This window comes from Danio rerio, chromosome 9 (genome assembly GCF_052040795.2).
Source record: "Danio rerio strain M-AB ecotype USA chromosome 9, GRCz13ab, whole genome shotgun sequence".
Classification (NCBI taxonomy): Eukaryota; Metazoa; Chordata; class Actinopteri; order Cypriniformes; family Danionidae; genus Danio; species Danio rerio.
In genome coordinates, this window is record NC_141029.1 from 46,468,294 (window position 1) to 46,483,808 (window position 15,515).

Sequence of the window (15,515 nt, forward strand, 5' to 3'; positions counted from 1 at the left end):
GTGTACGCATTAAAACAGCTTACAGGAGGAGGAGCGACAGCTCATGCTCCCCCTCTCTGGAGCTCACCTCTCCTCAAATGGCTCTGCAGCGAGCACCCTCTCAGTTTAAAGGGTTTGTGTCTTTTATTAAACAGTGAAAAATCCTTTGACTTCCAAAAAATGACTAAAACCCACTAATGTTTTGATTTGCAGTGTCTTGAGAGGTTTATGTAAAACAGTCTATTTGCGCTTTCAGCCATAAAGGTAGACCTCATGTACAGTTCTGCACAAAAAAAAAATTAAACAAACATTTACAATGTATCCCTATGGAAAGACTGACGCAACTACAGCTCTGAAAACCCCTCAAGAGTGCATTGGGGGTCACCGCAGACTGGAAAAGTGATCATTAGAATAACAAGTATTCAAAAATGACACATTTTAGCAAGACAAATTTAATGACAAAACCCAATCAACCAATAACAAAGAAAATAAGCGCAAAAAAAAACAAGCCTATAAAAATCCTGACGTGTTACATAAACACAGTGGAGTGAAAGACTGAAGTGTCCTAATAAGGCAGTGGACACAATGAAGCCAAAAACATGAAGACTAGGACACTGATGTGCCAAGGAGAAATACTGGTCCAAGTGCAATTTTACCCTTTTAAATTATCATCATTAAACCAAAAAAGTATTATGTATTGTCAGCATTCACTATAGGATCAAAAACACAAAGGGTTTGTTTATAATATCCTAGAACGTATAGGCATATTTAGATGCAGAATCACGTGATGATACATCATTCATTCTTCTTCGAGTTAGTCCATTTATTTGTTAAGGGTTGACACAGCAGAATGAAACACCAACTTATTCAGCATGTTTTACGCATCGGAGGCCCTTCCAACAGCATTGGAAAACACACACACACACACACTCTTGCATTCACACACATACACTACGGCCAATTTAGCTTATTCAATTCAATTCACCTATACTGCTTGTCTTTGGACTGTGGGGGAAATCGTAGCACCTGGAGGAAACCCACAACAACACGGGAAGAACTCCACACAAGAATACCAACTGACCCAGTCGGGCTCGAACCAGCGACCTTCTTGCTGTGAGGTGGCAGTGCTAACCACTGAGCTACTGTGCTGCCTATGTGATGACAGACTGTTACCAATTTTTGTGAATAACAGTATGTAACTGTAATGAACTGTATTTTACTGTAGGACAGTTATGTAGTGTTAGACCCAATCCCAATTCTTTTTTGTACCCCTACCCCTTCCCCCTTAAAACCAAAATAAAGGGAAAGGACTTCAAAATTTACCCCTAAGAAATGGGACAGCACTACAGCACCTGCACACGTCATCATATGTCATCATGATCTCTTCATCAGACTAAGTCTAGCTTTTTTTTATTTTTTTTTAATATTTATCTTCATGAAATCCCTGAAGGCATATATTATGTTATCATAACGATCTAATGTGGCAATAAGATTATAAATGTACTGTGTATTTAATACAAAAGTAAACACACCAAAAACAACATTAACATTATAGCAGACACTGTAAAAAACTTATTAACAGCCACTAGACTTTTCTGACCGAGTATTCGAGTGTCACCGAGTGACAGAATGTTGTAGGACTGCTTTACAGGAGTTATTATAGATAGTAAAATTTAACATTTTTTATTTTAGCGTTTATTTAACACAAACGTGGTTTTGTATGTATTAAAAAATTTGCTTGTTTGTTGTAAAAATTGGTAATAATAACAAAAAATACTAATTTGTGGATCTCCTTACTTCCGGGTGTAACTTTGTGGGGAATTGTGTATTCTGTGGAATTCTGGGAAATTTTCTTACTCCTTGGTTTTGAGTGTGGTCCTGAAAAATCTTCGTCCGAACGGCTATTCAACCCTTCCACTTAGCCCTACATATTGTATTACTAAAGAGAATCGGGACACCCCTACCCCTTTACGGGAACACACAAAACGAGGGGTAGGGGTAAGCGGAAGGGCTAAGGGGTAGAATTGGGATTGGGCCTTACTGTATTTTAAAGTTGCACAGTAAAAAATGTTGTATATTTCACAGTAAAAATATACAATACTGTAAATACTTATGCTAAATGCAGCTGTAAATGTAAATACAGTATTATAACAGTTACTGTGGATTTTACAAGAAATTGTTAACAGTGTATATATCAAAAATACTATTTTTAAAGGGTCATGAAACCCCCTCTTTCAGTTCAAGTCTACCTCAGACTTTTTTTTCTAAAAATGCTACATAATGGGCATGTAGCACTGTGAGCAGAAGGAAGGAGTTGGCATGGCGGGTGTCAGTTCACTCAACAAGCCAAGACAAAAAGAATGTAAAAATCCGACACAAAACGCGAGGAAATGCATGATTTTATAGTTTACAAAGTTAAAATGCAAAGAAATAAACAGTAAGTCATTTCATATATTATATAACCCTGATTTGCTATGTCATTATAAAGATAATCATGTAAAAACTATAAATGAGGAAGACTTTTCTCCTCCTAAATCCCAGAGTTTAAATGCAGACACAGTGGATAGCAGTACATCAGGCCCTATCTAATCCAACTATTAGGCGATGTGTCTGAATGGTAATGAACTCAACTGATAAAAGACAAAGTCCGCCATTCTCCATTTCTCATACAGCTCTCCCGACAAAAATACTTGCTGCAGACAAACAGGTTGACTGCATCTGTAGCCCCTGACAGCATTGCAACGAAAGTCGGAAACAAACGCACACACATCTAAATACTGTGTGCCGTGCGCTGTCTCACAGCTTAGCAGGTCTATCCATAAGAGTCAGTGATTGGAATACAGTACACATGCAGTCATGAATAATTAAGATGCAGGCTCTTCTCATAGGATAAGAAAACTCAGATATGAATAATAATGAGAAACCGACAAGTCATCTCTAGACAGGAAGACGAGCGCTAAGTCACAGATTTTAATACACCCCAATAATGATTTTAAACCTGGAAGAAGAAATTAGTTGACAAAAGCTTAAAATGATCCAGTTTTCCCCACAATTGAAGCTAACAGGTGCTAACGTTGTCTTAACTGATACTCAACACATGCAAATCTGTTAAAATCTCAAATAAAGTACTCAAGGGGTTCTTGACCCTTTAAGAATTACAGTTCAGGACCAAAATATGAGCTTATACTGTCATTTAAAATCTTTATATTTTCAAACCACAAGGCTTCATCCATTGGTCAGCATTTTTATATCAATTAAAACAATAAATATATATGTATATATCATTTATATATGTATTCCTTTACAAATTTCTAGTACAAATCAGTACATTTTTGACATCAATACAGTACATTTGTTAATTGAGATAAAGTTGGTTTTTATCTTTGAACGTTCATTCAGTGACAACTGCTCCCCATATTGTTTACCATGGTACTTTGAGTATTCAGTCTGAAATCACACAAGTATGACTTCAAAACAACATTAGCACTATTCAATTGATGTTTTTAAACCACAAAGTTTAATTCATTCAATTGTAGAGAATTCCACATAAACTCAAGCACTGCAAATATATCACAGTGCTTTCGGGTAATGCAGAAGTCATCAAAGCTTTGTTATCAGTGGCAGGTGGAGAATGCATGCCAAAATTTAAAAACAATATGGATGCAGAGACATGTTTGCTTATCTCATAATTGGCCCATCAAATAAAATGAAAACAACTCAAACTGTTCATTCATTTATCATTATGCTAAAAAATAAATACAGCAAACAACCATTTCTGATGCCATTTAATAACATTAAGGGGAAATTTGGTTTTATACTCACACATATTCATTCAGTGATCATTTGTGACATGCTCTACTATGCCTTAAAAACAACATTAGCACTATTTATTTGACTGTGAACAAAGCTGTACTTTGATAGTCATTGGCTGCTAATAGGATTTCACTGTTAAGAATTTGCAAATAATACTTTTCAGAAATTATATTATTAAGGAGAAAGTCTGAATGTCTGAATATAAAATCAACTTTACCTCAACCATTTGTTATAGTGATTGATGATGATGATGATGATGATGATGATGATGATGATGATGGAACACCAATTTTATGATTTTATTTTTATTAAAGTTGTTTAAAACCCTTAACACTTGACTTGCGTTGACAGAGTTTAATGCATTCAAATGTAGATAAATCCTCATAATATCAAGTACTGTAAATATGCTTTAGGTAATCCAGCACTTATCAAAGCTTTGTTATCCGTAGCAGATGCCAAATATATGCCAAAATTTCAAACAAACACCAATATGGATGCAGAGTAATGCTTGCTTTTTCTTTTAATTGGCCCATCAAATAAAATAAAAACAACTCAAACTGTTCATTCATTTATAATTATGCAAAAAAAAAAAAAAAACTAAATACAGCAAAAGTCTGTGACAACCGTTTCTGATGCCATTAAATAACATTAAGGGAAAGTTTTTTTTATATTTGCACATTCGTTCAGTAACAACTTATGACGTGCTCTCTATATTGTTTACCATGGTACTTTGTACATTATTTGTTCTGAAATCACACAAATATGACTTGAAAACAACATTAGCACTATTTATTTGACTGTGAACAATGCTGTACTTTCATAATCATTGGCTGCTAATAGGATTTCACTATTTAGAATTTGCAAATAATACATTTCTGAAATTATATTATTAAGGAGAAAGTCTGAATGTGTGAATATAAAATCAACTTTACCTCAACCATTTGTTATAGTGATTGATGATGATGATGATGATGATACACCAATTTTATGATTTTATTTTTATTAAAGTTGTTTAAAACCCTTAACACTTGACTTGCGTTGACAGAGTTTAATGCATTCAAATGTAGATAAATCCTCATAATATCAAGTACTGTAAATATGCTTTAGGTAATCCAGCACTTATCAAAGCTTTGTTATCCGTAGCAGATGCCAAATATATGCCAACATTTCAAACAAACACCAAGATGGATGCAGAGTAATGCTTGCTTTTTCTTTTAATTGGCCCATCAAATAAAATAAAAACAACTCAAACTGTTCATTCATTTATAATTATGCAAAAAAAAAAAAAAAAACTAAATACAGCAAAAGTCTAAGACAACCGTTTCTGATGCCATTAAATAACATTAAGGGAAAGTTTTTTTTATATTTGCACATTCGTTCAGTAACAACTTATGACATGCTCTCTATATTGTTTACCATGGTACTTTGTACATTATTTGTTCTGAAATCACACAAATATGACTTGAAAACAACATTAGCACTATTTATTTGACTGTGAACAATGCTGTACTTTCATAATCATTGGCTGCTAATAGGATTTCACTATTTAGAATTTGCAAATAATACTTTTCAGAAATAATATTATTAGGGTGAAAGTCTGAATATTTGAATATTTACCTCAGTTTAACATATCTGCTCAATTATAAGGCTGTCTAAACTGATGAAAGTGTTTTCGAATGCAAAATATTGCTAGTGTTGCATGCAGCCATTAAAAAATACAACCTTTTTATTAGTGCTGACTTCATCCACTTTTGATAACTATTTTCTACAAAAAAGACTATTAAATTAAAAGTTAAAATACTTAAAGGTAATGATAATCAAACATTTGTTTCCCAATTTCAAACAAATAATTGTTTTTTAAAAATATAACAAGGTTTTCTTTAAATAAACTGACTCTCAACTCTAGACAAAACTTATCTAACACTGCAATGCCACAAATAGCTCAAAATTCTAGACAGAAATAGATTCTGAATTATATTATTAAGGAGAAATTCAGAATGTGTGAATATAAAACCAACTTGACCTCAATCATTTGTTTTAGTGAATGATGATGATGATGATGATAATGATGAAACATTAATTCACCAATTTTGTGATTTTATATTTATTAAAGTTGTTTAAAACCCTTAACACTCAACTTGCATTTGATGTTTTTAAACCATATAGAGTTTAATGCCCTCAAATGGACATTATTTTACAAGTAAACTGCAAAAAGAATCCTGGTTGCCTTAAGTTTTTATGCTAAATCAATTTAACCTAATGAGTCCAATGAACTTATATTATTTTAAACTGACTTAAAACTGCTTGGGTAACTTAGAAAATTAAGTTAGAACATGATTAACTTAGATTAGTAAGTTATAATGAAGTAAAAACATATGCTGTCATGACTAATTGATCACATCATTTTTTACATTGTAAATATATGATAGCGCTTTTCAATTCCAGATGGAGATTACATGTCTAAATGTCAAACAAACACTAATATGGATGCAGAGTAAGGTTTGCTTATCTCATAATTGGCCCATCAAATACAATAAAAACAACTCAAACTGTTTATTCATTTATAATTATGCTAAAAATCTCAACACAGCAGAAGGCGAATGCAATCATTTCTGGTGGCATTTAATGATAAATAAGGCTCTCTAAACGCATCAAAGTGTTTTCCAAAGCAAAATATAGCTAGTTTAACATGCATCCACTAAAGAAAAACACCTTTTATTAGTGTTGACAATGCTCTGTAGCATTATAAAGACTATTGGTATATAATTTTCTATGAAAAAGACTTAAAAAGCAATCATATTTTAAAGGGTAAAAGACTTAAAAGGAAATCAGAATCAAACATTTGTTTCCCAAAGTTTAACAATTACTTGTTTTTCCACAAATATGACAAAGTTTTCTTTGAGTAATCTGACTCTCAGCTCTCCTGAGAAACTAATCTGACATTGCAATGCCACAAATAGCTCAAATACTAGATATAAATAGATTGAGAATACTGACCTTTCCACTGAGTTATCATGAGAACCTGTTTGATATCATTTCCTGCTTGTCATGACAACAAAATGGTTTCCATTGGCATTTTGGTTCTACCCCACTTCTTCTTCTTCTTCTTCTTGTTTTATGGCAACTAACTCATTAGAAGTATTATCGCCACCTACTGTACAGGATGTAATCCTGATGATAAGTCTGAATATTAGAAAGGGCAAGAAAAAGAAACGAGGGAGGGAGGGAAAGGGACAAAAAAATGGATGTTTCACATTCTCCAACCTTTGCTTTCAGACCACATACTCAAGTCAGCACTGTGTTCAGCTCCTCTAACATTTAAGGGTTTTTATGACCATGATTGAACCTAAAGCTGAATTCTCTATACACCTAATAAACGATCTATATAGTTGCCAATCCATTATACCATTATCCTATATTTCTTTAAAAAATAGTTTAATATATCATTTTGTCTTCCCCACACTGACTAAATAACATATCGCGATGTTTGTTATATTTGCTACACATAAAAAGTGCATGATCCACGTTTTCAGTAACACCACATACATCACATTTCCCTTCTTCATGTAAACCCATCAATGCGAGTGTTGCTTTTAACCCCATGTGTCCCAATCTTAATCTTGATAACCTTACCTCTTCCTTGATTTAGTGTTGTCCCTACTGTCTGTATAATACTATAGTGCCATCCTCCAGTGTTACTATTATCCCATCTAATTCGCCATTTATTTATTAGTTTTTTCTTTAAAATAGATTTTGCCTCGCTTTTTTACCCCACTATTCCCTGTGGGTAGATGATATTTTCTTCTTCTTCTTTTTTTGGTTTTATTAGCAATTGACAACCAACTTTAAAGGTTTATTAGCGCCACCTAACAAACTGGAGTGTGGAACAGTAGATGACATAATCAGGAGAGAGAAAAAAATTATATTCTATGCTTCAGACCTGTGTCTATTTTATAAGATGTTTACCATATTTTGGGTTCTTCATTCCGCTGTGGAAACCCCAGATTAATAAAGGGACAAAGCCAAAAAGAAAATGAATGAATGAATGAATGAATGTTTTTGTAGATTATTTATTTTTTCAGTTGTTCATAAATAAATAAATTTATTCATTAATTTTCCTTCGGCTTAGTCCCTTATTTTTTCAGAGGTCACCACAGTGGAATGAACTGCCAACTATCTCAGTATATATTTTACACAGTGGATGCCCTTTCCGTCACAACCCAATACCGAAACACCCATACACACTCATTCACACACTCACACACACACACACACACACACAAACACACACACACACACACACACACACACACACACACACACACACACATACACACACACACACACACACACACACACACGCAGTCACACACTACAGCCAATTTTGTTTACCCAATTCACCTATGGTGCATGTCTTTGGACTGTGGGAGAAACCGGAGCACCCGGAGGAAACCTAGGTGAAAACAGGGAGAACATGCAAACTCCACACAGAAAAGTAAATTTCTTACTGTGAGGCCATCGTGCTGCCCAATAAATGAATGAAAGAATTATTTAATTAATTATTAAAAATGAATAAATATATAAATACGCAATTGGGGAAGGTGGCAGCATATGAAAAATTACATATAGATTCCTTGATAAATTGGATGTTTATCAGAGAAGATGGGGAAATGATTTGGCATTTTTGGAAGGTCACTGTGGTGAGACGCACGGTAAAAGTGTAATTATCTTATTTTATTTATTATGTATTATTATTTTTGCATTGCTATTTGATTTATGTAATTTTACTATTATTATTTTCTGTATGTGTGATTTTTATTTATTGAGTTTATATTACTTATCTGTATTTACTGGATTTATGATAACAATATCCATTTACAGTAACTGCCGCTAAAAGGATGTAAAAATGTTTAAACTGATGGTGCTGTTAAATTAATGAAGAAAATAAAAAAAATGAATTATAAAAATTAAATACTAAATCACAAAATTAAAAAACAGGTCTAGTTTGCAGGTACTCATTTTAGATGACTAATTTTAAATAGGCTAACTTAAATGGATTTTTTTTTAATTATTGCAGAAAAAAAATCTAATCATAAAAAAAGAAGTACTAAACAACATTATTTAAAAAAAAAAAAACAGGTCTAGTTTTCTAGTTCTGAGATCTAGAAAGATCTAAGGTCTTAGTTAGGGTTAGTAGGATTGGGTCGATAGACGATGCTATCGTTCATCGCCGATGGCTAACAGACATCACGATCCTGCCCCCGTTGCAGCAGCAACCTAATCGTAAAAAATACACACTTAGGCACTGTTTACACTAATACATCTTAATTTTTTAAATCCAGGTCCACACTGGTGTTTCATTTAGCATTTCTGAAAAGCCTTACTTTCACACTATGCCGCTGAAAACGCACATTGCGTGACCACACACACACACAAACGCTCTAATGCGCTGCAGCGTACGTGCACATCTGAGCTCCAGCAGTCAGCGGGTGCTTTGAGCAGAGAGTAGTGCACATCAGACAGTTTATCAAGGATGTACCACTGGATCGCATCTCACTACAGTTGTTAAATGTGATATTTAATTAATCTTGTCTCTACCTATCGATTCTTCAGTTTTTGAATCTATCAGGTAACGTGTCACAGTGTCAGTACACTGCTTTAATCTTTCGCTTTCATGCTTGTACTTTTAGCAAAAACCTCTACTAGATACTGTTGGTTGCTTCCGGTTTGTTGTGCACCTTTTTTACCAACAAAGTTTGTCGACGCCATTATAACGACACAGATCACTCTGCCTATTCATGCCAGAGTCCCACAGAAAAAGTGATTGACAGGTGGTAATTTGTGTGTAACTTTTCTTTTTTTATTTATGATTTATTTATGGGTAAAACAAAGAGCATGTGGGTCAGGAAGTTGAAACAGTAGGCTACAAATAATTAAGTCCTCATGAATTAATTAATTATTCATAAATAATTAATTCACCGCCGCCTACAACAACAATGTCATCATCCTTCACAATGTTTCACATTAGGCGTCGTACGATGCCAATTTGGTCGACATCCCCCACCCTTAGCTCTTTATTTATAATATAAAAACACACTCACATGATTCTCTATATAAATATATATTAATTATTTTTTTTAACAAACTTCATAAACTCCATATGAAAACACATTTGTTCTTCTTTATTGCATAAAGTGTTTACTGCATGTTACATCTCAGCTAGTTCAAAATACAGCCAAAAACATTTGAGATTGTGGTATTGAAAAAGAAACTTCTCCCTCAACAATGTTTTTTTAAGCAGAATAGAAGCATGAATAAGAAATGTCCACAATGTGGAAAAATACTTCCCCAGCCAAATATAAAATATCATACAGACATGACTGAACATATCCATATGCTATAATACAGGAGAAAGTAGCCAATGAAGGGATCAAAGATGGAGAATAAGTCTAACACCCAATGAAAGCCTCCAGCCACAGTATCTATAGCAACAGACTTCACAATCCAGGATAGAGCAGATATTCAAAAGGACAATGCAGACTTAAAGGATTATTATAAGGTGAAGTTAAAAGCAAAAACAGACGGGATGTCTTATCTGTTCTCCGTCGAAATCAAATAAGAGAGAGCGCATTGCTAAAATTGATTTTTAATTGTATGTTTCATCTATCTGACCTATACATCCTTCCATAATCACAAAAAGCAAATACATTTTATTTTGAAGTTGATCATAAATTATTCATTCATTTTCCTTCAGCTTAGCCTCTATTTCAGAGATCGCCACTGTGGAATGACAACTATTCCAGCATATGTTTTAGGCAGGGGATGCCCTTCCAGCCACAACACAGTACTGGGAAGCATTCATACACACACACTCATACACTGGGGACAATTTAAATTATTCAATTCACCTGTTGTCTTTTGACTGTAGGGGAAAACCGGAGCACTCGGAGGAAACCCACACCAACACGGGGAGAACATGCAAACTCCACACAGAAATGCCAACTGACCCAGCTGGAAATGAAAGTAACGGCTTTCTTTCTGTGTTTTGAATGTGTCTCCACAATGTGGGATCGCTGAAGGAATATTTAATGTCAATCAATAAAGATTTGTCTTTATAGATTATCGGTAAATTTATCCGCGCTGCATTTAACATATATAAACAGAGGATCATATACTAAAACTATCTTGTTTTTTAATCAAGTAAGCAGATATTATTCACTGTTCACTTTGATTTGATGAGTGGGTTGTATATGCAGAAGATCTGTTTAATGCATCAGATGGTCATTGAACAGACTGTGCGTATGCAGTGTAAAGCCAAGACTATACGATGAAGCAACACTTCAGTTTCATCAAGAAGTCACTGATCACAACTGGCTACAATAGCAGACGAAACAGAGAACATCCTGCAGACTCTGTGACTCACTTTAGAGACATTATAGCAAGATCGCAAAACTTTGAAACGCTTCTCAGACAACAACATTGATGCTGTAAAAGCAACCTTGTGAAATTGAAAATAGTCAAATTAAGCTTTCACCGGAAGTTTATCATTGGCTGAAAAACACTAGTTGTGCATAGAACCCATTGTCCCACATTTTTGAAATGTATATACTAATAAGTAGGACTAAATTGGAATAAATTTTTTTTTGGAATAACTTTAAAAGTCTACTTTTTAGGATATAAATGTACATACTAAAATTATTATTAAGCTATTTATTTGTACTCCAAGTGGACTTACAGTTCTGTACAATAATCTCTTTAAAGGGCAGCGATTTTACCCCCTTTTCAAGAATTAAGATCCACTCCAGAATGTGTCTGTAAAGTTTCAGCTCAAAATTCCCATCAGATTATTTATTATACCTTTGTGTATATTGGTAATTTGAGCTGTTTTGACTTTGTAGCTGTTTTTGTTGCCTGTGCCTTTAATGTAAGTGAGCTGGTTCTTCACACCCACCGCTCATGTATTGCTGTGATGGGTGTAGCTTCTCCTGCTGTATCTAACGCACAAGCAGCACAATGCAGACATCCCAAGTCTCCCTCTCCACAGTATCCCTCCCAGATCTTCAGGTACTCACGCGCAACTCACCCCCACCGCTCTTTAGGTATGTCACGCGCAATTTACCCCCACCGCTCTTTTGACATCCTCTTCTGGGATGTCTGACAATGACAGATAAGTATAAAGCAGATCTCACTCAGAGTTAATTCAAGCCTTTCTGCAACAATGAGTCACACACAATGTTGTTAGAAAGTTTGCATATCTGCAAACACTCACACACACAAACACTTTTCGCTCGCTCAGTTTTTGCACAGCAAATGTGGCAGGATACACATTAATATACACTGATATATGGATATCCGTTATGTTAATGTACAAAACAAACCTGATTTAACATCCACAATCCAGGATTGAAGCGTCTTCTTTTACATTTGTACTGACATAAGGATGTAGTGAAGAAGTTTTACTGCCATTAAAACAAACATGCACTGATTTAAAAACGTTTTAAACTTGTAAAACTCACTCTTGAGGTGCAGCTGATCACAGAGAGCTGAACAGATCTTTTAATCCTGGTTGCTTTGCACACGTCCTGTTTTGTGGATGATTCTAACATTACTAATGCGACATGTTAATAGGTGGCTGTCAGTCAATTTGGTCAGCAGGAAAACCTCACTCCTACGTCACTTTGCGGTGGGCCTTTAAAATGGGAGGGATTTAGGTCCTGTTTTTAATGTCAGGGAATGCACTTCCCACTTATTGTCTTTATATCACTCCAATATGACTGTGGACACACTATACCCAAACACAGTTCTGTCCAAACAGTTTACAAAAGAGGATTTTCCATCATAGGTGCCCTTTAAGACCACTTATAAATACATATGGAAGTAACAAGATCTTTTTAAATAAATAAACTTGCCTTGCCTTTAAATGCAAAAGCATTAGTGTTGATTTCCTTTTCTTTGTTTACTATTTAGTATTCATCTCAACTCCTTCTTTAAGAGGCTTTATTTCCTTGCATTTTTAAACCTACAGTATATGTCTGGCTTGATTTTGTATTCCAGTCTCAGAAAGTGCTTATATATCCACATTAACTCCAGGTAAAAGACTAAACAAATGCATTGCACCACAAGATGCGCTTTTTGGTCGCTATGGCAACAAACCGCTGCTGCTTTTCTCCGCATTCCTGTCCTGAAGTGCCTCCATCACCACATGATTAGCAACATTTGTTCCACGATACAAACGCACCCTTTATCGAACATGTCCTCGCTGCATCTTTAAAGAGCTTAAACAGGTGCCAGTGATCTCACTTTCACTGACAGACGTTTACTGTAGTACAAGAGCTCGCACTTTTGTTGCTCTTTTTTACTCAGAACATTTCTTACACTCATTACCCCACATTTCTTGTACAAAATGTTCAAAGTGTGCCTTAGGGGATTGGCAGCTTGTAAGCGTTTTAGGTAAGAGTTTGCTAGAATATACGTGTACCTTAGTTAGATTTAATGGTTTATAGCAGCACATTAAAGATACAGCACATTTACTATGTAAAAGACAGATATACAGTAAAAGTTAGAATTATTAGCCCCCCTATTTTTTTCCCAATTTCTGTTTGACAGAGAGAAGATTTTCTTCAACACATTTCTATACATTATAGTTTTAATAACTCATTTATATTAACTGATTTATTTTATCTTTGCCGTGATGACAGTAGATACTATTTTACTAGATATTTTTAAGACACTTCTATACAGCTTGAAGTGACATTTAAAGGCTTAACTAGGTTAATTGGGTTAACTAGGCAGGATAGAGCAATTAGGCAAGTTATTTTATATCGATGGTTTGTTCTGTAGACTACTGAAAAAAAAATAGCTTGAAGGGGCTAATCATTTTGACCTTAAAATTGGTTTTAAAAAATTATAAACTGCTTTTATTCTAGCCTAAATAAATAAGACTTTCTCCAGAAGAAACAATATCAGACATACTGTGACAATTTCCTTGCTCTGTTAAACAGTTGGAAAAATGGGGGCAAATAACTCTGACTTCAACTGTATGGCACTTTATAGCCCTAGATTTATTGTGCATTCTGAAAATATAAAAGAGAAATAAACATAAACAGAGCTAAAACAAAAAAATATGATAATTCTTGTGTGAGGAAAACTAACTAACTAACTAACTAACTATATTTCTAGTTTGTTACATTTTTGTATTACGGTATTTGTCCATTTACACATGCTACTGCTTATTTCAATCTTAGTAATTTAAATAAAATTAATATACATTTGTTTTACTATAGTTCCAACTAAATTATTTTAATCTGTTTTGAAGATGTTATTTAATATTTTGTGTATTCTTAATTTATCATTGTAATAATTGTATTTGTTTGCTTTTTCCATATTAATCTTTATCATAAAATGCTTGATTACTTATTGTAGTCCTATTTTGTATTTATTAGTATTTATGTATTGTTATTTTTATTATTAATTAGTTTAAATTACCAAATAATCTTCAATTTTCAATTATTATATATATATTTATTTATTTTATATACTTCTTATAAGTTTCTAGATTAAAAATTCATCATATAGAGCTTGTTGATATGTTAACTATTTATATTAATATTGAAAATAATGTACATATTATTTTGATGTGCACATGGCATCTTTGCAAGTATGAGAAGTTTTTAAAAATATATAATAATATGGATCATATTCAGATCATTAGATCTTTTGTTTGGAAAGAACTAAGTTAAAGTTAAATTAGTTCATACTGAGAACTTTTTAAATCTGAGCAGTTTGAAAATTATTTAAAAAAAGAATATTTTGAATCCTTTTGTTCTCTTAGATATCTGACTTTTGATCTCACACAACATTTTCGTAAATTTTTAAATATTAAATATTAAGATATCGAATTTTAATTGCACATGGTATCTTAAACAGTTTGAAAAGATTTAAAAATAAAATATAAATATGCATATTACATCTCGAAAACTATAGTTTTGGGAAAAAAAGTGCTTGAGTTTACATTGAAATGTGTAGACTTTTGACTGCACAAGACTTTTTTATAAATATAGAAATATTGAAAATTAAAATATCTCCACTATATAATATATACTAAATCTTAAAATATTTAATTTTCATTTTACAAGGCATCTTAAAATCAGTTTGAAAATATATTAAATTATGTGCATACACATGTGTGTATACATATATCAAATACTATATTCTTTTTTAATTCTTGAGCTTACATTGAAATTTCAGACTTTTGGCTGCACAAGACTTTTTTATAAATGTAGAAATATTGAAAATTAAAATATCTGCACACGGAATTCATTTGTTCGTTCGTTCATTCATTCATTCATTTTCTTTTCAGCTTAGTCCCTTTATTAATCTGGCGTCACCACGGCGGAATGAGCCGCCAACTTATCCAGCATATGTTTTAAGCAGTGGATGCCCTTTCAGCTGCAACTTATCACTGGGAAACACTCATGCACTCAAATTTACACACATTCACTACGAACAATCTAGTTTACCCAATTCATCTATACCGCATGTCTTTGGACTGTGGGGAAAACCGAAGCACCTGGAGTTAACCCACGCAAACACGGGGAGAACATGCAAACTCCACACAGTAATGCCAACTGACCAAGCTAAAACTCAAACTAGTGACCTTCTTGCTGTGAGGCGACAGCGCTACCAACTGTGCCATTGCGCCACATCTACACAAGGCATTTAAC

The 15,515-nt window shown here is 33.7% G+C and overlaps 1 protein-coding gene across 4 annotated transcripts in view; it reads right to left on the reverse strand.

Moving 5' to 3' along the window:
- pde1a (phosphodiesterase 1A, calmodulin-dependent) overlaps positions 1–15,515 on the reverse strand; it is a 259,650-nt gene that overhangs the window by 95,048 nt on the left and 149,087 nt on the right. For 2 of the 4 annotated variants that reach the window (XM_087268396.1, XM_087268395.1), the window contains exon 1: positions 6,790–6,882. The exons of the other annotated variants lie outside the window; for them this stretch is intronic. The gene's annotated coding sequence lies outside the window, so the exon portion shown is untranslated. Of the gene's footprint in view, positions 1–6,789; positions 6,883–15,515 lie in introns of those variants that run through there. 4 annotated transcript variants of the gene reach the window in all.